Source organism: Sinohyriopsis cumingii, chromosome 18, assembly GCF_028554795.1.
Source record: "Sinohyriopsis cumingii isolate HCF-2022 chromosome 18, ASM2855479v2, whole genome shotgun sequence".
NCBI lineage: Eukaryota > Metazoa > Mollusca > Bivalvia > Unionida > Unionidae > Sinohyriopsis > Sinohyriopsis cumingii.
The window spans coordinates 101,825,267-101,834,204 of NC_142978.1; positions in this window are offsets into that span (position 1 = coordinate 101,825,267).

Here is an 8,938-nt window from a genome sequence, read left to right on the forward strand (position 1 = left end):
TGACTGAAAGAAGAAATGTGGTTTCTTGATAGGTTGCACATGTGACAATGGAGAATAAAGAAACCTGTTGATGTTGGGGTCAAAAGATGTGTCGGTCAGTATAATCAAAATGTCAGAATGTTTCTGCACAAGGTTTTCGGTTTCAGCAGAGAGGATGATTAAACATGGGGCAGACATAATGATTAAATTTGCTTCTAGTAGAGATCTGGTTTAATGGGCAGTTATTATTATTGACCTATCATAATTTGTGCAGAATTTTCCTAGAAGAAGGAAAGTGATACACTTATTTTCGGATTCCATATCACCATCTTGTTAAATGAGGTTGGGACTACATTTTCCTCTTGGCTTCATGGTTATAACTGAACTAGCATGAATAACTCATACATACAAATGGAAATGATTAACATTCTTTCTATCAAATATTCATCATACCAATTCCAGTGATTTGTTGAATCCCCCTGTCAAAATAATCCTGTCATTTTCATGCCAAGTCCCATTGGAGCCTCACAATGTTCTGCGAGAAATGATTCAACTGCTGTTAATATTGCACTGTAATCTGTGATGCAAAATTTGACAACTGCACAATTACTGTAAATATGATAGAGATCTAACTGATCATAGTGAAGATGAATGACTCTTGTTACACACACTATTCTTAAAGTATATTCATGCACACATATGTAATTCAGTTTATAATTTAGGGTGAGTTTGGATTAAAAAAGTTGAAACATTAAGCAGTCTCTTGTTTATTTTGTTGTTGTAGGGTTTAACGCCATTTTTCAGCACACAATAGGCTATACATGGCGGCAAGTATTAATGGTGGAGGAAGAACCCGGGAAAACCCCAGAAAGAACCACCGACCCATGAGAAACTACTGGCAAGCTTTCTCACATACCCACATTGGCTGAATCCGAGACTCGAACCCACACAGACAGAGGTGAGATGGCAGTGATCTGTAACGGAGAGTGCTGTAGACCACTTGGCTCTTGATTATTTTAGTGATTTTATTAAATTCTCAGGAATTTTATATATAACATCATTGTATTTTGATCTTACTTGCTAGATCACATCTGGTCAGCATTACAAAATTCTGGACCATGACTGAGAACAGTATAACACAAATTATGGGATAACATGAATCATGGAATAACACAAATCATGGTATAACATGAATCATGGTATAACACAAGTTATGGGATAACATGAATCATGGAATAACACAAATCATGATATATTCTGACCACGCTTTGTTAAAATAGCATACAAAATACAAAAATTAAGGTATTTATTGATTTGAGATCACATTAAATGCGGTTGGCGACAGTCAAGAATTATATATAACATCATTGTATTTTGATCTTGTTTGCTAGATTACATATGGTCAGCATTAAATGCTGTTGGCAACGGTCAAGAATTAAAATAAAGTTGAATAAATCAAGAGACAGCAACAGAACTACATTCTATCAATGTAAAGGCATCCATGACTAAGTCTTTGTAATATGGTTGGACAGTGGTATTTACCGGTAAGTTAAGGACATTCAAATTTTATGCAAGGCAGGGCAAGCAGACTATAATTGAACTTGCCCATGGGAGATTTAAGCTTGCCCCTAAAAATGACTACATAATGTCACAACAAAGTTAAAAATAAAGCAATGTCATGGAAATTACACTATATTTAATTTGCAAGAAGCTTTTGTTTTCTTTTTATCTTGTACCACAAAATCATGGCATAATTATAATAATAAAGTTGTCGTTTTATGTAAATGCTACATGTTCATAGATGCGTAAAGAGAGATTGATAGCATATATAGTAGATGAAGAAAGACATAGATTTATAAATGGATATATTGGAGTTAATTGTTTCCAAACAATACATATCAGTCTTCTATAGATAGTTACTTAATAGTTGATAAGCACTGCTTGTGGATGCTATAGGTTCAGTAAATCAATGACCCTTTTCAAAGAAATACAAGTGGCTAATCATTACAGTCTAGTGCAAAGGACACCTGTCCAAAACAAAACAATATCATGGGTTATATTATATGGCTATTATCACCTAGCCACCTTGAATTTTTGACATACATCAAAACGCTCTTTGAGAAGCCAACTACATACTACCAATTTAGTGGTATCCAACTAGGCACATGTTGTAATCTACTCACAAACTGTGACTTTCTTGATGCTAAAAAAGCTAAATAAATTTGCACCTCTTTGTCAAAATGTGCTTAAAATAGTAAATATTCACATTAACATGTCGGTATGAGTAAATGTGAAACTGACCATAACCCTGACAAGAAGTGATCAATATTGACAGTATATCTTGTAAAAAAAAATGATTGATAGATGAAAAAGCTATGTAAAAAGAATGGGTATATATACAAAGGCAGTCATTCTTATCCATGATTTCTCCTTGTCATTGATACTATGGAAGGCATTTCAAATTGCAAAAAGCCAAGCCAAAGACTGGTTGTACCCATGGCAACAAAAAAATCTAAGCTAAAGAAACCCGAGAATTGGGAAGCTTTCAAAAATTCAAAGTCGGACACTGCTATTTTAATATGGAAAAAATATATTGACAAACACATCCAATGAAGAGCATTAGAGTATCCTGCCAACATGGGGAAAGCATCAGAGCTGCATGTCTGCAGCCAAACTTATGAACAGGTTGGAAGTGTTAGTGGCATCTGTTAATTTTGGCAATAATGCACCACAAATCATCAATGAGGCTGCGTCAGTTTGTCAGCATTGCACAACTGTGACACCATGGACCTGGAAACGTTTTGTGCATAAACTTGTTGAAGACATTGATGATGTATAAGATAAACATGCAAGTTATGACTTCTGAAGCTCTTAATGTGTTATGTTAAATATATACTGTTTTTCGATATTTTCTATTGTTTTGAAGAAGAGCAGTTGGCTGCGTCTGCAGGTTAAAATTCTGATTTTTAAAAATTGTCAAATGGTTTATGCTGGTGTACAAGAAATGTGAAGCAACAGTGTTACAAACTTTTGCAAATGTCTAGACAATCGGCTAGGAGTATCCTTTGCTATTTCTAAGTTGCAGCAAAGAGGGATCTGACTTAGGTATTGAGATATCATTGTAGCATCTTTCTCCAGAAGATGCATCGATAGAAACTGCCATGAATGTTGTAAAACATATGCTAAAATTCTTGTACAACCCCAATCACCCACCCACCCTTTCTAGATACAACCAAAATAATTCCAATGGCAAGCATTGGTAACATCCATCCATTGCAACCTGGTTCTACTGTTAAAGGCAGAGAAAGACTATGCCATATACCAGAGAATACTGACACCAGATGACTGCACTGTTTAGAGCAAGTTGTGAAAACACAAGAGCAAGAAACAATGTGCCCAATCCAGTGCATGCAAACCTAAAAATATTACAAAAGTCCAGTGACAAGTCTGTGACATATCTATCCCAAAGCATGGTAGATATTCCTATACAGCTTTGGAACCCAACAATGGCAGTATATTTATCAAATACAACCTGATATCAATGGAACCAAAAGATACGGCATGCACTGAAGTCTGTTATCATCTTCATTCAATGAAACTAATAGAAACGTTTTACTGCTGTCCACATGAGTACACCAACAAATACTAGATAAAAAAACTCTCCTACTACCAAAAATAATTGGTGGGACAAGATGACTAGATCATGAGACAAAGCTGACTGAGACAAAACCAAACATCGATATAATATTACACAACAACGAGCCGATGTGGAAAGTATTCTTGCACAACAGCAACCCAGCATGCTGCACTAAAATATAGTCTAGACTACATGCAAATACCATTGGATAAAGCCAAAGTGAGAATTTCAAGCAAAGAAGGAGACTTGGAAATTACTTTTGCTTGGGCCAGACCAACAAAATACTGTTTGTTCCCACAAGTCTACAAGTTCTGTGATCGAAAAACCTACCAGGGACACTGACAAAACAATATGACAATACTAACAGTGTCGGTTTCCAATGAAGACGACAGAGAACACCCTGCATGACCAAAAGACATACCAATGCTTTGCTAGGTGCAAAAATGTGTAAATCCCTGCAAGATCCCCAGGCATCACACACAAACTCACTTCCCTAATGCCAGATATATCTACTGTTATGACATCAACACTGCTAACTATCACTCTGACCTTAATATCGGACATTTAACTCCTAAACCCTAGTAGACGTAAAGTAAGGTTTAATATTATGTTGCTGGTCAGTAAAACTTTACACAATATTTACCTGACAAATATAATACGAATCAAACATGGTTTGCATGAGAAATCAATAAACGCAATGATTCAGTTTATATACATTATTGTTTGTTAGTGTCAAAGTTCGGCAAAGTAAAGAATAATTTTTTTTTATAAAGATGAAAAGACTTTTGTGGGTAGCTCATGTCTATTTTGATTTTTTTATGGCTAGATATTTATAAAGAACTAAATCTATGTTTGTGAAAGCAGTTATAACTATGCCAACATAAATCAGGTATGTGTTCAATTAATGTTTTAGTCCGAATCAGCCCACAGTTAGGTCCGAATCAGCCCACAGTTAGGTCCGAATCAGCCCACAGTTAGGTCCGAATCAGCCCGCAGTTAGGTCCGAATCAGCCCGCAGTTAGGTCCGAATCAGCCCGCAGTTAGGTCCGAATCAGCCCGCAGTTAGGTCCGAATCAGCCCACAGTTAGGTCCGAATCAGCCCGCAGTTAGGTCCGAATCAGCCCGCAGTTAGGTCCGAATCAGCCCGCAGTTAGGTCCGAATCAGCCCGCAGTTAGGTCCGAATCAGCCCACAGTTAGGTCCGAATCAGCCCACAGTTAGGTCCGAATCAGCCCACAGTTAGGTCCGAATCAGCCCGCAGTTAGGTCCGAATCAGCCCGCAGTTAGGTCCGAATCAGCCATGGTTCGACTTAGTGTTCTACAATGTGTTGTATGAGGTTGCTGGGTACAGTTTCCTAAATTGGCCCATGGCACATTTCTTAACTTAAGGCTATGTTGTGACTTTTTGAGCTATTATTGTGTAATACTTAAAGATATGGACATATTTGTGAATTTGGTCTTTCTGGCTTGTGTTGCATGTAAAACGTTTGGTGTGGGGTGCATCAACTTTTTATTTTCTGAATTTCCAGCAACTTGTCAGGTTATGTGAATGATATTCTTTTGTTTTGCTTTATTATACCTATCCTAAAATATCGACCTTTTTGACCTCAGTCAAGTATTTTACTTTATATAAAGTTTCATGTTAGGCATTTATATACAACATTACATTTGCGGTTGCTATAATTGTGTCACGAACCAGGATAAGTCTGAATGAGACTATGATCAGAATATCTATTGGTCATTTCTATAAGGTCAAGAAATAAATATCGGATGTAATTGGTCGCCAATGAGAACTATATTTCGAACTACTTTCGTTCATGTGGAACAAAGTTATAATCGGAGTAAGTTCGGCCTTCGTTGTTGTATTATTATGTGGTGCAGTCTGCCAGAGGCAAATTACATTACGAGTTCAAACAACATCCGAGGTTTTTGCACGATATCACGAAAATGGCCGAGCGATGTTCCGATGCAATGCAATTGGTCCGAATCAGCAAGCTTATACTCCTGTTGAGAAGTACAGTCTGTTGTTGCAATGGCACGTACAAAGAAAACCGGATAGCAGGTAACAGGAGGAGTATGTAAGCATTGCACCTTACACCTTTGTATTTTTCAATTTTCATTTTTCCTTCTTTTTTTGTTGTTGTGCCTTTGTGTCTTTTTTCATTTTTGTATTTTTTTATATTTAGGACTTGATCCTTGTAGGGGACAAAGTCACTTTTGATCTGGGGTCTAAAAACCATTCATTTCATGTCCAAATGTTGAGGGGTTAACCGCCTATTTATCTAGAGAAATTAAATCAAACCTTCTCAAAAAAAGTAAATAGTGGTGTGTAACCTTAGTGAGGCATGCTCAGAGATTAGAAAGTAGATGGAGCAAAATTTAGAGTTAATACTAACCGTGCGAAACGTAATGGGCATAGACATCGGAAAGATAGAGGGGCTCCAAAATGCGGGATACAACAAATACATGTTGTATGCCAAACAGTACGATACACCCTTACTGTAAATGGAGTCAATTGAGGTTAAGGGCTGCCCCCCCCCACCCCCTTTCACAAGAGAGATTGAACCCAAGTTAACAGAAGTACATGTTTCGGGTCTCCGCTCGAAATAGAGACACAATAACTCATAGGCAAAGTTGAATTTAAGTTTAAAGCCATGGTGAAGACAAGCAAAATGGCCACAATCTGGGGTTTTGGACCCATAAAATCGGGGGTTAGAATCCTGATCATGCCCAGAGAAGAGGCAAGAAAATTACCGACTTTCTTTTACGTGATGGGGTTTCGTTTAAAAAGTTGGTACAAGGGATGTGATGACGATAGAAAGTGTCCCAAATGCAATCAAACGCACCCCCCCCCCCAAAAAAGATCGTACAAACCAGCTGGTAATACCACAAACAACCACAACAACTACAAACACATACGCTAGTAAAGTTGCAACTAGCAACATAACTACAAATGAAATGGAGATGAATGCACAAATACGAAATCTCATTTCGTTGATGAGACAGGTGGGAGAGTACTCAACAGTGCGCAAGAAAACTCCCAACAAATGCAAACTCACCAGGTACGACAGGATACGACTGTTGTAAACTTAGAAGAATCCCAGGCAATACTATCCTGAGCCCAAACAAAACAGGAAAATTCCAGCCTCCCCGTAAAGAAATGGTAGAAACTAGCAATAGATTTGCCCCCTTACACAAGAAGGAGGGGGATGACGTGAGTGAGGAGGGAGTGAGGGAGAGAAGATAGACTTGTATGGGTTATCTCCCCTAACCCACTCTACACCCTTACCAAAAAATAAAAAAAAAGAAAGCTACAGCAGTGTCACCCTCATCACAAGAGTGCTCTCTTGATGAAAATGAAAATGACACCCCTAAAATAACTCATGGGAAAAATGAGGCCAACATGCTGAAATTCAAACTCAAAAAGAAACGACTGGAGCAAATAAACGAGTCAGACAGACAAAAGGAAGACGAAATTACAACGGATGAAAGCGACAATGACGACAACGAAGAGAGCGAAGAATTTGAGACAGGAACTGAATATGATAGATGACACAAAGCAGACCGGATACACTATGACAGTACAACAGGGGGAGACCCAGTGCCGCCGCCCCCCCCCAACAAATATAACTAAATCGTCTAAATCATCTACAGAACTTCAGCTTCAATAATTTAAAATGAATATGCTACAAGTAAACACCCTTTAAAACAGTATTGTGAATATAACCATAAAAGCGGCAACCTGGAGAGAAGACATAAATGAAAGGAAAAAACTTTCGTTTATTGTCGATAAATGTAAATGGGATTAATATAGAGAAACTTTTAAAATTAAGTGATATAAAAAAACTATGACGTAATGTTTCTGCAGGAAACACACAATGGCTTCACTAAAGAGCTCATCACACTTTGTGAAGAAAAAATGAATGGAATTATATTACTAAATGATTTTAAAGGGAACGATGTAAGAGGGGGAGTCGCTTCATTAATAAGAAATAAAAATGGGGTTAAATGGGAAAGGAAGGAGGAAGGGGAATTTTTTAAAGGGAGGTTGATACATGTATTTTTAGAAGGTGTGCATTTTAATACCTATATTCCGGCCAATAAATACCGCAAACAGCAATTCACTGAAAATTTATGAACATATATGGAGAAATATACTATGGAAGATCTAATTTTAGAGGGTGATTTAAATTGGGATGGGGATAACATTGACAGAATAGGACCTTTAACTGCTAATTTAAACCAGAAATGGAAAAATGTATAACAAACCATAACCTGGTAGATATTTACAGACGTTTAAATATGCCACGAAGGGAATTCACTTTTGAATATAACACAGCAAATGGGAGTAGACTTGATAAATATCTTGGAATTTTTGTTGAAGAAATAAAAAAAGATATTCAAAATTTTATAGATAAAGGGAATAGTGATATTATAGAGGAATGGGATATACTAAAAAATTTTTTAAAAGAAAAGGCAATTAATTTCTCGAAAATAAGGAGCGAAAAAATTAAATTAGAAAAAGAAGCGATAGAAAACCTATTAAATAAGGATATTACACCTGATTTTAAAAATAATCTAAATGGGAGACTGGAAAAAATAATAAAAGATGAGCAAACAGGAAAAGAAATCAGAGCAGGGAAATTTACTGATATATATAGAAGGGCTGAGGGGTTATACAAAAGAGACAAGAGAGTTTAAAACTAGATAACAATGAGAAGACAACAGATAAAGATAAAATCCTAAAACACATTAAAGAATACTATACTGAGCTATACAAATCACAAGAGATAGATGATAAGACAATTGACGAATACTTACAAGAAATAAAATGCGAGATGATATCATCAGAACATAAGAACTTATGTGATGATTTCATCTCGATAAACGAAACTACAGGTATAACTAAAAACCTATCCAAAGGGAAATCACCAGGTAGAGATTGACTCACCGCGGAATTCTATAAAAAGTTCTGCGCTGAGTTGTCGCCAATACGTGAATGGTTATATAACAATATATTACTAAGGAATAGTACAATGTCCAACAGTATGAGGGAAGGGTTAATTACACTAATATATAAAGGGAAGAGAGACTGGGATGATTAAAAAAAAACTGGAGGCCCATGTCCCTTCTACACATATATTACAAAATTCTAAGCAAGGTTTTGGCAGAATTAGGCATGGAATGGACAAAATTATCAATATAAATCAAACATGTGGGTCAAAAGGGAGAGACATACAGAACAATATTCTAAGTATTAAAACAATAATAGACTACATCAACGATTCTGGTCAAACAGGTACTATGGTACTTTTTGACCAGA